The 15500-nt window shown below is 47.4% G+C and overlaps 1 long non-coding RNA gene across 1 annotated transcript in view; it reads left to right on the top strand.

Moving 5' to 3' along the window:
* Positions 1 to 15500, top strand: part of LOC129529140 (uncharacterized) — a 33220-nt gene that overhangs the window by 13679 nt on the left and 4041 nt on the right. The gene's annotated exons all lie outside the window — the stretch shown is intronic.

The following is a 15500-nucleotide window of genomic DNA, read 5'->3' on the forward strand; positions in this document are numbered from 1 at the left end:
GCCATCATGACTTAATCTGTTGGCCTCATACCCTTCTGGTGTTGACTGCCTGGTTTTATTCAGCTGGCTTTCACCTCCTCGCCTTCCCACACTGTCTTACCCAACTAGCATTAGCCTTGGGTCATCATTTGTCTGGCTAGGAGAATTGCCCTTAATCCTACTGGGTGTTTCCCCCATCGATTTCCCGGCCTGAGAAAAGTCTTTTTATTTGGCTGGTTTTAAACACCTGGTTTTAACAACCTGACTGCACTCAGCAGAACTTATTAAGCTCCTTGGCTTCATCATTTTATCTTATCCTCGTGGTATTACAAACCTGGCATTATCTGTCTTTATTAACCTCCTGGCCATACTCACCAAGTCTTAATTTCCTGGCCAAAAAGTCTTTCCCTTACCCGCCTGGCCATAACTTCCCGCTCACCATTATCCACCTGTTCTTACCCACCTGGATTTAATTTCCTGGCCTCAATCTCTGGTCAAGACCCATCCCACCTGATCTTGCCCATGAGGCCATACTCAGCTGCCTAACTTACTCCCTGGCTTTATCCACCACATTTTACATCCCTGGCCAGATCCCATTAGCCTTCCCCACCTGGCCCTAACCCTATGGGCCTTAACCTCATGGCCCTAAAAACTTGGATTAGCCACATAGTTTTCCCACCTCGTCTTACCAACCATACATGACCCACATGGGCTCCACATTTGGTTAACACAACTGTCCTTAGCCTTCTGGTTTTACCTACCAGGACTTAACCCCCTGGATTTACCTCCCTAGGTTTACTTTCCTGGTCTTATCCCCCTGCTTTTACACCCTAGATTTACCCCCAACTGCATGACCTCATCCCCACATTTTGACACCTTGCATTACCCACCTGGCCTTAATCTCATGGCCTTACCAACCTGGATGACCAACATAGCTTACCAACCTGGCCTTCCCGCCTTGTCTTAAGCTTTTGTTTTTACTCACATGGCCTTAACCTCCTGGCCTAATCTGCCTAGCTTTAACCTCTTAGCATTATCCAGGTGGAGTTAGCCACCTAGCTCTATTCAGGGAGGCCTTAACTTACTGGCTTTAGCCACCCAGCCTTTTCAGTTGTTTAGCTTCCTAACCATCTTAACCTCATGGTTTTGCTAACTGAGATTTACCCACCTCCCTTATGAACCTCCTGGCCTTACTCATCCAGTATGAATCTCCTGGCCTTATGTACCTAGCATACTCACCTGACCTTACCCTACTGGCATTAATGGCCTGTCCTTACCAATCTGAATCACCCAACTGATCTTACCTCCTCAGCCTTACCCACTTACCTAAGCCTTACCTTACCCATTAATTTGCCTTAACAATTAGTCTCAATGTTCGATTCTTCCTTCCTCAATTGTCCCAGCCCTACTGGTCTTAACCTGGTGTCATATCCTCTGTCCCAAACCTTGGCTTTCCTTTCCTGGCCTTCACCTGGTGGCATTCCCACATGGCCTTATTTACCTGGCCTTACCCACTAGGCCTTCCCCACCTGACCTTATTAAGCTTAGGGCCATACTCATCTGCCCTCTTCACCTGCTTGGCCTCAGCCAGCATGGGTTAATCTGCTGGCCTTATACCCTTCTAGTATTGACCAACTGGTTTTATTCAGCTGGCCTTCACCTCCTCACATTCCCCGCACTGTCTTACCTACCTAGCATTAGCCTTGGGTCATCATTTGTCTGATTTGGCGACTTGCCCTTAATCCTACAGGGTGTTTCTTCCGTTGATTTCCGAGCGTGGGTCTTTTATTCAGCTGGATTTAAACACTTGTGTTTTTTTGTTTTTTGTTTTGAGATGGAGTTTCGCTCTTGTTGCCCAGGCTGGGGTGCAATGGCGCAATCTCGGCTCACCACAACCTCTGCCTCCCCGCAACCTCCACCTCCCGGGTTCAAACGATTCTCCTGCATCAGCCTCCCGAGTAGCTGGGATTTACACATGTGCCACCATGCCTGGCTAATTTTGTATTTTTAGTAGAGATGGGGTTTCTTCATGTTGGTCAGGCTGGTCTCGAACTCCCGACCTCAGGTGATCCACCCGCCTCGGCCTCCCGAAGTGCTGCGATTATAGGCGTGAGCCACCACGCCTGGCCTAAACACCTGGTTTTAACAACCTGACTGCACTCAGCAGAACTTATTAAGCTCTTTGGCTTCATCATCACTCATCTTATCCTCATGCTGTTACAAACCTGGCATTATCTATCTGGCTTTATTAACCTCCTGGCCATACTCACCGAGTCTTAATTTCATGGCCTAAAAGTTCTGCCCCTACACACCTGGCCGGAACTTCCCGCTCCCGCTTGCTGGCCTTGATCTCTGGTCAAGACCCACATGATCTTGCCCATGAGGCCTTACTCCACTGCCATTACTCCCTGTCCTTGCCCACCTTGTTTTACAGCCCTGGCCATGCCCCATTAGCCTTTCTCACCTGGCCTAAACCTATGGGCCTTAACCTCATGGCCCTAACAACCTGGATTAGCCACCCAGCTTTCCCACCTAGTCTCAACAACCATACATGACCCACATGGCCTTCACACTTGGTTTACACAACTGTCCTTAGCCTTCTGGTTTTATCTACCAGGACTTAAACCACTGGATTTACCTCCCTAGGTTTACTTCCCTGGACTTATCCCCCTTGCCCTTATTCCCCGGATTTACCACTGCTCCCTCACCCCATCCCCCAGACTTAGACAACCCCCATTAGCCACCTGGACTTACCCACCTGGCCTTAACTTTATGGCCTTACCCACCTAGATGACCGATATAGCTTACTAACCTGGCATTCCCACCTGGCCTTAACCTTTTGTTCTAACTCACATGGCTTTAACCTCCTGAACTAATCTGCCTAGCTTTAACCTCTTACTATTACCCAGGTGGAGCTATCTACCTACCCATATTTAGGGAGGCCTTAACTTACTGGCATTACCCACCCAGGCTTTTCAATCACTTGGCTTCCTGACCCAGTCTTAACCTTATGGTTTTGCCAACTTATATTTAACCACCTGCCTTATAAACCTCCTGGCCTTTTGCATTCAGTATGAATTCCCTGGCCTTATGCACCTGCCTTACCCACCTGTCCATACCCCACTGGTGTTAAGATCGTGTCTTAACCAACCAGTAGTACCCAACTGATCTTACCTTCAAAACCTTCCAGTTGCCATTCATAATTCATCTCACTCTCTGGTCTTTTCTATTCTAGTGCTACTGGCCTCAAGCTGGTATGATTATCCTCTGGACTTACCGCTGGCCTTAGTTTACGGGCTTTTACCTATTGTTCCTACCACATGGCCTTATCTACATGGCCTTAGCTACTAGTCCTTAGCCCCCTGGCCTTACTTCCTTGGCCTTACCCATCTATTTTTATATTCCTGTCTTTATGCACCTGTCCCTACTTACCTGGATTTATAAAACTGGCCTTTCCATCTTTCCGTTAATGTCCTGGATGTGACCTCCTAGCCTTCCCCACGAAGACGTACACACCTAGTGCTAGCTACCTAGCTTCACACAGCTATGATTAGGGACCCGGGCTTGCTTCCTGCATTAACCTTTTGATGTTAATATGCTTGCATTGAATTCTGGCTTTAGCACTGGGTCTTTATGTTTCTGCCTTGTCAGTCTCCAGGCCTTACTCATCAGATACTATCTTCTTGTTTTTTACCACCTGGCTTTCAATTATTGGCTTCATCAACCTCGTGGCCTCACATACTACTAATGTCCTGGCCTAACCTGGTTTTATCCATCTGTCCTTAATGTAATGGTCTACCCCTGTGACTTTATACTGCGCTAAACCCCAGGGCCTCAGCTTCATGGCTTTACCTTTTTTGTCTTACCTACATGGATATGTCCACCTGGATTTACCAACCTGGACTCATCAACCTGGACTTACCGCCTGGACTTTACCTTCTGAGTTAGCCAACTTGCCATTATTAATATTATGGCCTTATCCACCTTGGTCTCAACTTCCTGGCCTTAAGTAAATGGGCTTAGCCATCTGCCCATAACCTCTTGATCTCATGTATCAGGCCTTATGCCCCAGCCCTTGACTACATCTCTGAATCCCCCACCACCACCTTCTGCCTTACTTTCCTACTCTCTTTGTGTGTGTGTGTGTGTGTGTGTGTGAGATGGAGTTTCACTCTTGTCGCCCACACTGGAGTGCAATGGCACAATCTCAGCTTACCACAACCTCCACCCCCAATTTCAAGCAATTCTCCTGCCTCAGCCTCCCGAGTACCTGGGATTACAGGCATGCGCCACCACACCCAGCTAATTTTGTATTTTTAGTAGAGACGGAGTTTCTCCATGTTGGTCAGGCTGGTCCCCAACTCCCGACCTCAGGTGATCTGCCTGCCTCGGCCTGCCAAAGTGCTGGGATTACAGGCGTGAGCCACCGTGCCCGGCCGACCTTTCTACTCTTTACCCCTAGCCCGTACCCACCTAGCCTTAAGCTTCTGGCTTTACCCATTCGGTTCTCTATGCCTGGACTTACGAACTCCCTCATTTTACCCGGTCTTAACCTAAAGGCCCTCCCCACCTGACATATCCACCTAAGTTAGTCACTATTTTTTATTCACCTAACCTTAATCTACTGGCCTTAACCACCCAATCTTACCCACCTGGCCTTACCTACCTGGCCTTATCCACCGGGGCATAGTCTTCTTGACATACATACCTAGTATTTTGTCACTGGCCTTACACTTCTAGCCTTAACCCACAGGTCTTACCCCCTGACCTACCCAACTGGTCTTATTAGTCTTCTGGCCTCAACCCACTTTGCTTACATACCTAGCTAACGCACCTGGCCTTACCCACCTAGGCTTAATTTCCTGTCACTACCCACCTGTCCTTATGTCCCTGGCCTTCCCATGTGGCAGTAACCTCATGGCCTGAACTCCTGGCCATGGCTTCCTGGCCTTACACTCATGGCCTCACCCTGACAGCATTTCTCCCTGTACCTACCCCATGCCTTACTTAACTGAACTTACACACCTCACCTTATTAACCTCCTGGCCATACTGACCTATTTTTAATCTGCTGGCCTTCCACACATATACCTCTGGCCTGCCCTCTTGGCTTATCCACTTGGGCTCAATCTCCTAGCCTTGTGGTCCTGTCCTAACCCTTTAGCATTAGCCCCTAGGGTTATCCCTTGGACATTATTATCTGGACGTGGGCTACTGGACTTAGCTTGATGTTTTAACCTCCTTACCTTAACTGTCTGACCCACCTGGTGTTAGCCTATTGGCTGTTGTCAGTTGACTTACCCACCTGGTCTTAATTTTCTGGCCTTATCCTGCTGGCCTTAGCCAGCTGGTGTTTAATTTCTTACTTTTATGCTCCTGGATTTAAATTCTGGTTTTACTCACCTGGCTTACCCACATGGCCTTACATATGTGGCTTGACCACCTGGTGTTACCAGCCAGGCCTTATCTGTGAGCCCATATTCACCTTGCTTTAATCTCATGTTCATACTCTGTGACCTTACCCATCTTACCCATCTTGGCCTTACCCATCTTACATTACCCAACTTACTTTATGCCCCTGGCCTTCCCTAACCCCACCAGCCTTATCTACTTGACCAGTTGCTACTGGCCTTGATGTCATGTCTGTACAAATGAGGATCACCCTCCTAGATCTCCCAAGTAGTCTAACCCATCATGCCTTAGCCACTGGCCTTCATGCCTGGCCATAACATTCTAGTGTTACCCCCCTGGATTCATCTCCCTGCCCATAACTACATGGCTATAATGTCATGTGCTGCCACCCTGGCCATCCCCCGTAGCCCTTAACCCATGGTGCTTATCATTCTTGGTGTAGGCCTCTGGCATTCCCCTATCCTTACCCACCCAGCAGCCTTTCTTTCCTGGCCTTAACTAACTGGCCTTACCCACCTGCCCATACCCACTTGGTCGTACCCACTTGGCCTTAGCTCCTTTGCCTTCTCTTCTTACCCTTACCCCACCTGGCCCACCTCCAGACCTTTACAGCCTGGCCTTGAACGCCCAGCATTAATCTCATGGCCTGTGCCCTTTGCCTTAGCCTCCTGGCTTTGCACACCTGACCCTAACCTCTTGTCCTTAAATCATCAGATGTGAATTACCTAGTGTTACTCAGCTGGTCTTAACCTCATGGCCTTACCCACCTTGTCTACCAATCTGGCTGTAATTCTTTGGCCTTGTCCCCTTTCCCTACACCCCTGGCCTCCCCCTGGCCTTACTTTCCTGGGCTAAGCCACCTGGTCTTATTAACCTCCTGGCATTACTCACCTGGTCATAATCTTATGGCCTTACGCAGTTGGCCTTAATTTTCTACCCTTATCCCTGTGGCCTCAGCCATCTAATTTTAACCCAATGGCCTTACCCCAGCCTCAGTCTAGTTGGCTTAATCCCCATGGCTTTACCCTCCCTGCGTCATCTCCCTGGTCTTATCCACCTAGCCTTGTCTGTCTGCTACTACCCACTTGCTTTTACCCAGCTGGCCTATCAGCCTTAAGGCCAGGAGCAGAGACTTACACTTGTAATTCCAGCACTCTGGGAGGCCAAGGCAGGAGGATCACTTGAGGCCAGCAGTTGAAGAGCAGCCTGGGCAACATAGTGAGACCCAGCGTCCACAAAGGGTAAAATTAGAAAAATTAGGCAGCCATGGTAGTCTTTTTTTTTTTTTAATCTTGGCTCACTGCAACCTCCTTCTCCTGGGCTCAAGCAATTCTTTTGCCTCAGCCTCCCGAGTAGCTGGGATTACAGGTGTGTGCCACCACGCCCAGCTAATTTTTGTATTTTTAGTAGAGATAAGGTTTCACTATGTTGGCTAGGTTGGTCTCGAACTCCTGACCTCAGGTAATCCACCTGCCTCAACCTCCCAAAATGCTGGGATTACAGGCGTGAGCCACCACACCCAGCCACCACGGTAGTCTTAACTACTCGGGAGGCTGAGGCAGGAGAATTTCTTCAGTCCAAGAGTTTGAGGCAGCAGTGACCTGATTAGGCCACTGCACTCCAGCCTAGGCAACAGAGAGATACCTTGTCTTGAAAAACAAACAAAAGTGGCTTTCCACAGCTTAGGTTAACTTCCTGCCCCTGCCTACCTAGTCTTGCCCATCTAATCGTACCCTGTGTCTATCCGGGTTCTCCAAAGAAACAGAGCCAGTGAGAGATATGTAATATGTATGAAAGATCCGTTTCAAAGAATTAGTCTATGTGATTGGGTGGGGCTAGCATGTCTCAAAACTTGATGCCGATGTCTTAAAGCAGAATTCCTTGTTCCGGAAACCTCAGTTTTTGGTCTTAAAACCTTCAACTGGTTAGGTGAGCCAAAATGACATTATTGAGATAATGTGACGTGTATGTAACTATACATCTATATACACACATACAAATACATGTGAAATTACTTATATGTAAACCAGTAAATATATGTAAAAGGATAAATATATAATCAGTGCCTAGCACATAGTGGGCGATCAAAAAAATCTGCTATACCCTCATGGAGTGGTTTCTGCCAATATTCCCAGTTACTTGGGATGCTGAGGAGGGAGGATTGCTTGAGCCCAGGTGTTCAAGTCCAGCCTGGGCAACATAATGAGACCCTATCTCTCTTTTTTTGTTCTTGTTTTTTGAGATGGAGTTTTACTCTGTCTCCCAGGCTGGAGTGCAATGGTACGGTCTTTGCTTACTGCAGCCTCCGCCTTCAAGCAATTCTCTGCCTCAGCCTCCCAAGTGGCTGGGATTACAGGCGTGCGCCACCATGCCCAGCCAATTTTTGTATTTTTAGTAGAGACGGGGTTTCGCCATGTTGGTCAGGCTGGTCTTGAGCTCCTGATCTCAGGTGATCTGCCCGCCTCGGCCTCCCAAAGTGCTGGGAGTACAGGCATGAGCCACTGTGCTTGGCCCTCCCATCTCTTTTTTAAAAGCCGCTATTAGCTGCGAATATTGCTGTTCTCATTGTTATTTGCAAATCTTTTTTTCTTCCGTGTATCTTCTGCTGACCTTTGGTTCTGTTTGTTTATAGTTATGTAGAGGGAGGGAAAGATTTGAAAATAGTGGTAATATCGTCCTTATATTTCCTTACTTAATCCTGAGCCTGAGTTGAGAGTGGGGTCATGTCAGGGAAACTGGGAGGTGTGGGAGTGAGGCCATGAACTTGTGCTGGGCAGCAGTATACCAAGGGAGCATCTGTGAGGTTGGCTAGGAGAAATCCCTGGTGCTTCTGGAAGTGGAGGTCCTACTCACAGATTGGGGAGTAGGTTAGATGCCCTCCCTGAGCTCTCAGGGTGGAAAGGAGGCTGGGAGTGGGCAGTGGGGCCTGGGGTGGTTGGGGATGGGGTAACCCCAACCCGTTACCCCGTCATGGAGAAATGGAGAAATGGCATTCCCGCTGCAGCTTTCTGCACTGTTGTATCATTGAACTTGTGCATGTGAACCTTCTAGATGTGCAGGCACAGGGCTAGGACTGGTGGAACAGGGCCAAGTCAAGGCTGGGTAGGACTTGGGTGGCACCAAATGAAATCAGTATTAAAGGCCGGACGCAGTGGCTCACGCCGGTAATCCCAGCACTTTGGGAGGCCGAGGCAGGCAGATCACCTGAAGTCAAGAGTTCGAAACCAGCCTGGCCAACATGGTGAAACCCCGTCTCTACTAAAAATGCAAATAGATTTAGCTGGGCGTGGAGGCACCCGCCTGTAGTCCCAGCTACTCGGGGAGGCTGAGGCAGGAGAATCTCTTGAAGCCAGGAGGCGGAAGTTGCAGTGAGCCAAGATCGTGCCACTGCACTCCAGCCTGGGTGACAGAGGGAGACTCCGTCTCATACATACATAGATACATACATACATAAATATTAAAGACAGACTTGAATTGAGCCCAAATTCAAACAATTTTCGTCTCTTACACATTTCCAAAGAAGAACAGACTCTTTTGATGTGAAATAGGCTAGTTGTGGACTCAAGGAAAATTGATGATGTAAAGAAATCTGGAGAGTTTGGATCTGTTTTACAAAAAACATCTGATTTGTAAGTGATCATTTTATCCTTTTTTTCAGTGTGTGCATCTCCTGTCCTATGTTTTCATTTACCACAGGACCGTAGTTCTGAGAGCAATTCTCAAGGGGAATCTGGTCAGACACGTAAGAATGTTATTAATTACAAAAATAAGAAAGGAATCTTTGCTTTTATTTTAAAGTAATACACATGTGACTTATTGTTTCAGGATATATTAGTTACCTGCATCAGTTTAGACAGTAGCGAAAAAGTACTTACATGGTAAATCATTTCTAGTTGGTAAAGAAAATGGAAACAGGATGAGTTAAAGCAAGACAAATCTTGAGTCATTATTTCAGAACCTTCGGATCTAGCCTAGAATCTTCTGAGACAAGGGTTCTGAAGACTTTAGTCTTTACTTGCTATTTTATCGTCAATGCTGTTTTTAAAAGCTGGTTCTCTTGCAACCCCTGGTACCCCAGACACTGCCCTGATAGGTCAGTCGTCTAGACACCATGTGTGGCAACAGCTGGAACTGCCTGCACCTTCTGGGCACTAGCACTGGCATAAGGACCTTGCCAATCATGCTGAGCAGGAGTGCCTAGCTTCCCCTCAGGGGACCCTCCCAAAGGTGGCTCAGATCTGGAAGATCCAAAGCCCATCTTATGACACATTAGGTGTGACCCCCAAGTGAGAGGGTTGTTGTCAACTTTTGAAGCTTTGCATTTTTACATGGTCCCCACCCATCTCCATAGCAAAATAATAGTTAATATCAGATAGCTAACACTCATCGAGTGTTTGCTGCCTGCCAGGCACAATCCCCACCTGTGATTTAATTTCCATAACTTTGTGGGGGTGATACTATTGTAATTCCCACTTAACAGATGAGGAAAGTGAGGCACAGAGAGACTCAATTACACACGTAGAGGCACATGCTCATGCAACACGTGGCCAGTGCAGATTACAGGAAAAGTCACTGCTGTTCCCTTTCATAATACATTTTAATATTATGGAAATGTGGTCCTTGAAAAAGTGGTCATTGTGCACTTACCAGGCGCTAGGGATACAGTTCCCTTGCAGCTTGCATTCTGGTGAGGAGAGACAGGAAACAAATGCTAAAATGTGCAAGATGCCAGGAGGGGCCCCTGCCCTGAAAGAAAAAGAAGGGGGAGAGTGGCTGTGTCAGGAGAGTCTCTCTGATAGGGCAGCATCTGAGCAGAGACCAGAGGATATGAGGGAGTGAGCAACAGGGCTGTTTGTGGGACAAGACAGTAAGTGCAAAGGCCCTGAGGCAGAAGCATGCCTTCGAGGAGAAATGGCAAGGAGTGGCTGGAGGACAGCAAGTGCAGGGAGGCTGGGAGGAGATGGAGGAAAGGACAGTGAGAGCCTAGAGGGCCCTGGCCACACTGAAAGAAGCTCCTGCGAGATGGAGACTTTCAGAATAGCTCCCTTTTAAATTTACCTGAAACCAGGTGTCCGTGCCTTTCTTACCTCCAAACACATGTCTCTGAACTGCATAAGGAGCCTGGAGGGCTGATGGTAGCCAGGACTACAGGCATGCACAACCACACCTGGCTACTTTTTGTATTTTTTGGTAGAGACAGGGTTTCACCATGTTGCCCAGGCTGGTCTTGAGTTCTAGAGGCAATCCACCAGCCTCGGCTTCTGAAAGCCCTGGGATTATAGGTGTAGGCCACTGCGCCTTGCCCACTAAGGTTTAATTTGTGGGTATGCGGGTGAGCACATGTACCTGCACAGTCCAATACAAAGCCTGTAACACTTAATTATCTTCATTTTTTTTCTTTTTTGAGAGGGAGTCTCACTCTGTCACCCAGGCTGTAGTGCAGTGGCACGATCTTGACTCACTGCAACCTCCGCCTTCTGGGTTCAAGCAATTCTCATGCCTCAGCCTCCTGAGTAGCTGTGCCCACAGGCGCCGAACACCACGCCCTGCTAATATTTGTATTTTCAGTAGAGACAGAGTTTCACCATGTTGCCCAGGCCGGTCTTGAACTCCTGACCTCAAGTGATCCCGCCTGCTTCGTCATCCCATAGTGCTGGGATTACAAGTGTGAGCCACCACGCCCAGCCAGTTATCATCGTATTTTAACAGACCATGTTGCCAACGTGATGTTCAATGTCTTCCATTTTGAAAAGTTAAAGATACTGTGGTTCACTCTGCAACCCATAGTAACTGGCACATGAGCTTTCTCCTCTTTCTCCTCTGGGACTGGATAGTTTAGGTGAAGAAACACTGCGCCTCCGAGGGCTCCTGATTCTGTACAACATTATCTACCTTGAGCCATTTTTGACTCTTCACGTGTATATAACAACCAGTAATGAGTCCTTTAACAAGGTAACGGCAGTGGAAATGAATAATAAATGTTGAAGACTTTGTGGTTAAACATACCTGTTCATTGAGGTGGGTCTTGTCCCTGTAGATGTAAGTTCCCTTCGTAGTGGCTAAGACTGCAGGTGGGTGCCACCACTGTAGGGGTCTAACTTGGAGCTTGCTACAGAAAATCCCACGTGCCACACCCTCAGATCCATGGAGCGGGGTTTTTTCTCCAGGTGAAAAGAAAATAACAGATGGGGAAGAGCTATCCAGAGGTGGGGTGAATCCTGGCAAGCAGGCTTGGCCATGGAACAGGGTGCCCCACATTCAGCCTAGGCCACTTATTTTCTGCAGCCTTGCTACTCAAAATGCAGGGTCTGCAAACTAGGAGACCATAAGAATCAGCATCAGCTGGGAGCTTGTCAAAAAGCGAAATCATAGCCCTATCCCAGAGCTGCAGCATCAGAATCTACACTAGGCAGGAATCCCAAATGACTCCTTTGCTGTTGAAGATTTGAGAAGCAAGTGCCCTAGAATACACTGGGAAGCCATTTAAGGTGTTTGGGTCAAATATAGAGTGATTTGAGGTTTCTCCTTAGTTTAGCGCTCCTCAGTAAGACAGCCCTCCCAGGTTAACCCATTTTACACTAGGTTTTTAAGATAAAAATCACCTAGGGCTCATGGGTTCAACATTTTGGGTCTTGTCACCATAAATATTTATGAAGCATCTCTCTTGTGCAAGGCAGTGTGGCCTGAGTGGAGATGGTTTGGATATTCCAAAATGGAACCAGTTTTCCAGAATATGGAAGAAAGCTTCACTGTTGAGCACATTTTCTAAACTTTTGTGTAAATCAACCTAGGGGTTTTTGAAATTCCTTTTATACCCGTACCAATCATCAGTATAATCATAATGTTTGCAGCAGTGGATGGTGAACTGAAAGAAGCAAAGCAGATAGATTCAATGGTCACTGAAAATCACATGTTCAAATTCAAAATGAATGTTTGGTTTTAAAAAAGCATTAGATCTATAATAATTATTGTTAATTGATTATAGTTTGGTGTCAATTCTGTAACTCAAAGTACTTCTAATATTTCTAGCTTGTAGTATTTCTAGTGCTTTCAGATGAGTTATCATCCTTATAATTAGCAATATATATGAAAGTTTAACAATTTTTTAAATAGTTTTTCATTTGTTCCTAAGAAGGTAAAGCATGATTCCTGTAATCTCATTCACATAATACTTTCAGTTGGAAAATCATCTTCAACATGGTATAACAATAATCTCATTGAAGTATAATTAGCACAAATTCAGAAGAAGTGCTATTGTTTAATGAGTTTTATATTTTTAAAAGTAAATTAATTAGGCCTCATGCATACTTCCCGGGAATCTGAAAGAGCTGATCATATCAGCTACTGTGGAGGGAGGTTTTCCTCACCCTGACCATGAACTGCAGGGACAACAACATGGCAAAGACTGGCCATCCTTCTTGGCTGATACTTTACTTTTACACTTTTCTTCTTTGATTGATTTTTTTTTTTTCCTGTATAGGAAAATATTTCCATGGGCCTTAACTTCAGGAAACCTAAATTTCAAGTTCACCTTTACCAAGGGAACCTGGATCAGTGCTTACATCAACTTCTTTGTGGCACTTGCACACAAGAGACAGGGTCTCTCTCTGTCACCCAGGCTGGAGTACAGTGACACAATCATAGCTCACTGCAACCTTGAAGTCTTGGGTTCAGGTGATCCTCCCATCTTAGTCTGTTTTTACCTTGATGTGACTCCATTTGTCCATTTTTTGCTTTGATTGCTTGTGCTTACTCAAGAATTCTTTGCTCAGACCAATGTCCTAGATGGGTTCCCCAGTGTTTTCTTGCAGTAGTTTCATAGTTTGATGTCTTAAGATTTAAGTCTGTAATACATTTAGAAAATTATCTTAGTTGATCACTTATTTGGAATTAAGCTGTGTCTTTGGGAATAGCAAATGTATAGTATAGAATGTGTTGCTTGGTTATTTCTAAGCTTGGGTTCAGAGAGTTATGCAAATAAAACAACAAGCAAAGTGCTGCCATCCTCTTCGTAAGGACCATGTGTGCAGCTGGGTCAGAGGAAGGGTGGAAGCCCAGCCCCAGTGCTGGCTACCTTTCTGACTGTAAGCAAAGTCTTATCACAACTTGACGCCTCTGTGTTCCTATCTGCCAAATGGATGCAAAACCCCCTGTGTCTTGGGCTGCAATGAGAATGAAAGGAGACAGGGTAGGTGGTCAAGCTCAGTAAGGGGTCCATCATGTCACTCTGGTACTTGAGACGGGGACTGGTAGCAATGAGCCTTCTAGGCCTTCCGTGGCACTGAAGCAGGGGTCATGGGGGCCACTGGGTGGCGCCAGCGACGCTCAACCGGCAAAGAGGGGAAGGGAGAAAGCAGAGCCCAGGGAGGGCTGGAGGGAGTCTGGTCTTGAGCCAGAAAACCACAGGGGGATGGGCCGCCGATGGGCCCAGGAAATAGAGGTGGCTACCAAGAGCAAAAACAGTGGCCAGGCGCAGGCGCTCAGCCTGTAATCCCAGCACTTTGAGAGACTGAGGCTGGAGGATCCTTTAAGTCCAGGAGTTTGGGACCAGCCTGGGCAACATAATGAGACCCATCTCTACCAAAAAAAAAAAAAAAAAAGAAGAGCAACAGCAGCTATCCAAGGGTCACGTGAGCTGCCCTGCAACCTACTAGAAAGGGAACAGCCCTGGGATACAGCTCTGAGGTTCTCGTAATGAGGCTGCTAGAGGTTCAAGCTGCGACTACACATTTTTGTTTGTTTTGTTTTTTGAGACGGAGTCTCACTCTGTCGCCAGGCTGGAGTGCAGTGGCGTGATCTCGGCTCACTGCAACCTCCGCCTCCTGGGTTCAAGCAACTCTCCTGCCTCAGCCTCCCAAGTAGCTGGGATTACAGGCACACGCCACCACGCCCGGCTAATTTATACATTTTTAGTAGAGACAGGGTTTCACCATGTTGGCCAGGAAGGTCTTGATCTCTTGACCTGGTGATCCGCCCGCCTCGGCCACCCAAAGTGCTGGGATTACAGGCGTGAGCCACCGTGCCCAGCCATTTTTGTTTTTCACTGAAGTCCATTGTCTGTCTATCCTTCTCTCACACATATTTTTCTCTTTCTCCTTTTTTTCTGTTTCTCTCTTTATTTAAAATCCTGGTGAGGCCCATTATACACAATTGACCATTGAGCAACATAGGTTTGAGCTGCATGGGTCCACTTATACTCGAACTTTTTTCAGTAAGTCTCTCCTGCCTCCCTTTCCATCCCCTCCATCTCTTCCACCTCTGCCACCCCTGAGACAGCAAGACCAACTCCTCCTCCTCCACCTTCTGTTCTTCCTCCTACTCCTCAGCTACTCAATGTGAGGACGAGGAGGATGAAGACCTTTAGGGTGATCCACTTCCACTTAATGAATAGGAAATGCATTTTCTTTTCTTATGATTTTCTTAGTAATATTTTCTCTAGTTTATTATAATACAGTATGTATTCTTATGCATATGTATACATATATGTATTCATATTCTTATACATACTGTATTCTTATAACATATATACATATAACATACAAAATATGTGATAATTAGCTGTTTATGTTATTGGTAAGGCTTCTAGTCAACAGAAGGCTATGGAGAGGTGACAACCTGCCAGCAGCCCTCGCTCGCTCTCGGCGCCTCCTCGGCCTCGGAGTCCGCTCTGGCCGCCCTCGAGGAGCCCTTCAGCCCGTCGCTGAGCTGTGGGGGCCCGTCTCTGCGGCTGGCCGAGGCCGGAGCCGGCTCCCTCTGCTTGCGGGGAGGTGTGGAGGGAGAGGCGCCGGCGGGAGCTGGGGCTGCACGCGGCGCCCGCGGGCCGGCACGGGTTCTGGGTGGGCGCGGGCTCCGGGGACCCCGCACTGGGCAAGGCCAGCCGGCGCCTGCTGGGCTTGACTGGGGGATGAGCTCCCTCTGGGCTGCCGGAGTGCCCGGGCTAGGTGCCACAAAGTCCCGTGGCAAGTGCCAGTGAGAAGTGAAGCCGGCTGGGCTTCTAGAGAGGTGGGGACTTGGAGAACTTCTCTGTTTAGCTAAAGGATTGTAAACGCACCAATCAGCATTCTGTGTCGAGCTAAAGGTTTGTAAATGCACCAATCAGCGCTCTGTCAA

Source organism: Gorilla gorilla, chromosome 1 (genome assembly GCF_029281585.2).
Source record: "Gorilla gorilla gorilla isolate KB3781 chromosome 1, NHGRI_mGorGor1-v2.1_pri, whole genome shotgun sequence".
In the NCBI taxonomy this organism is placed as follows: domain Eukaryota; kingdom Metazoa; phylum Chordata; class Mammalia; order Primates; family Hominidae; genus Gorilla; species Gorilla gorilla.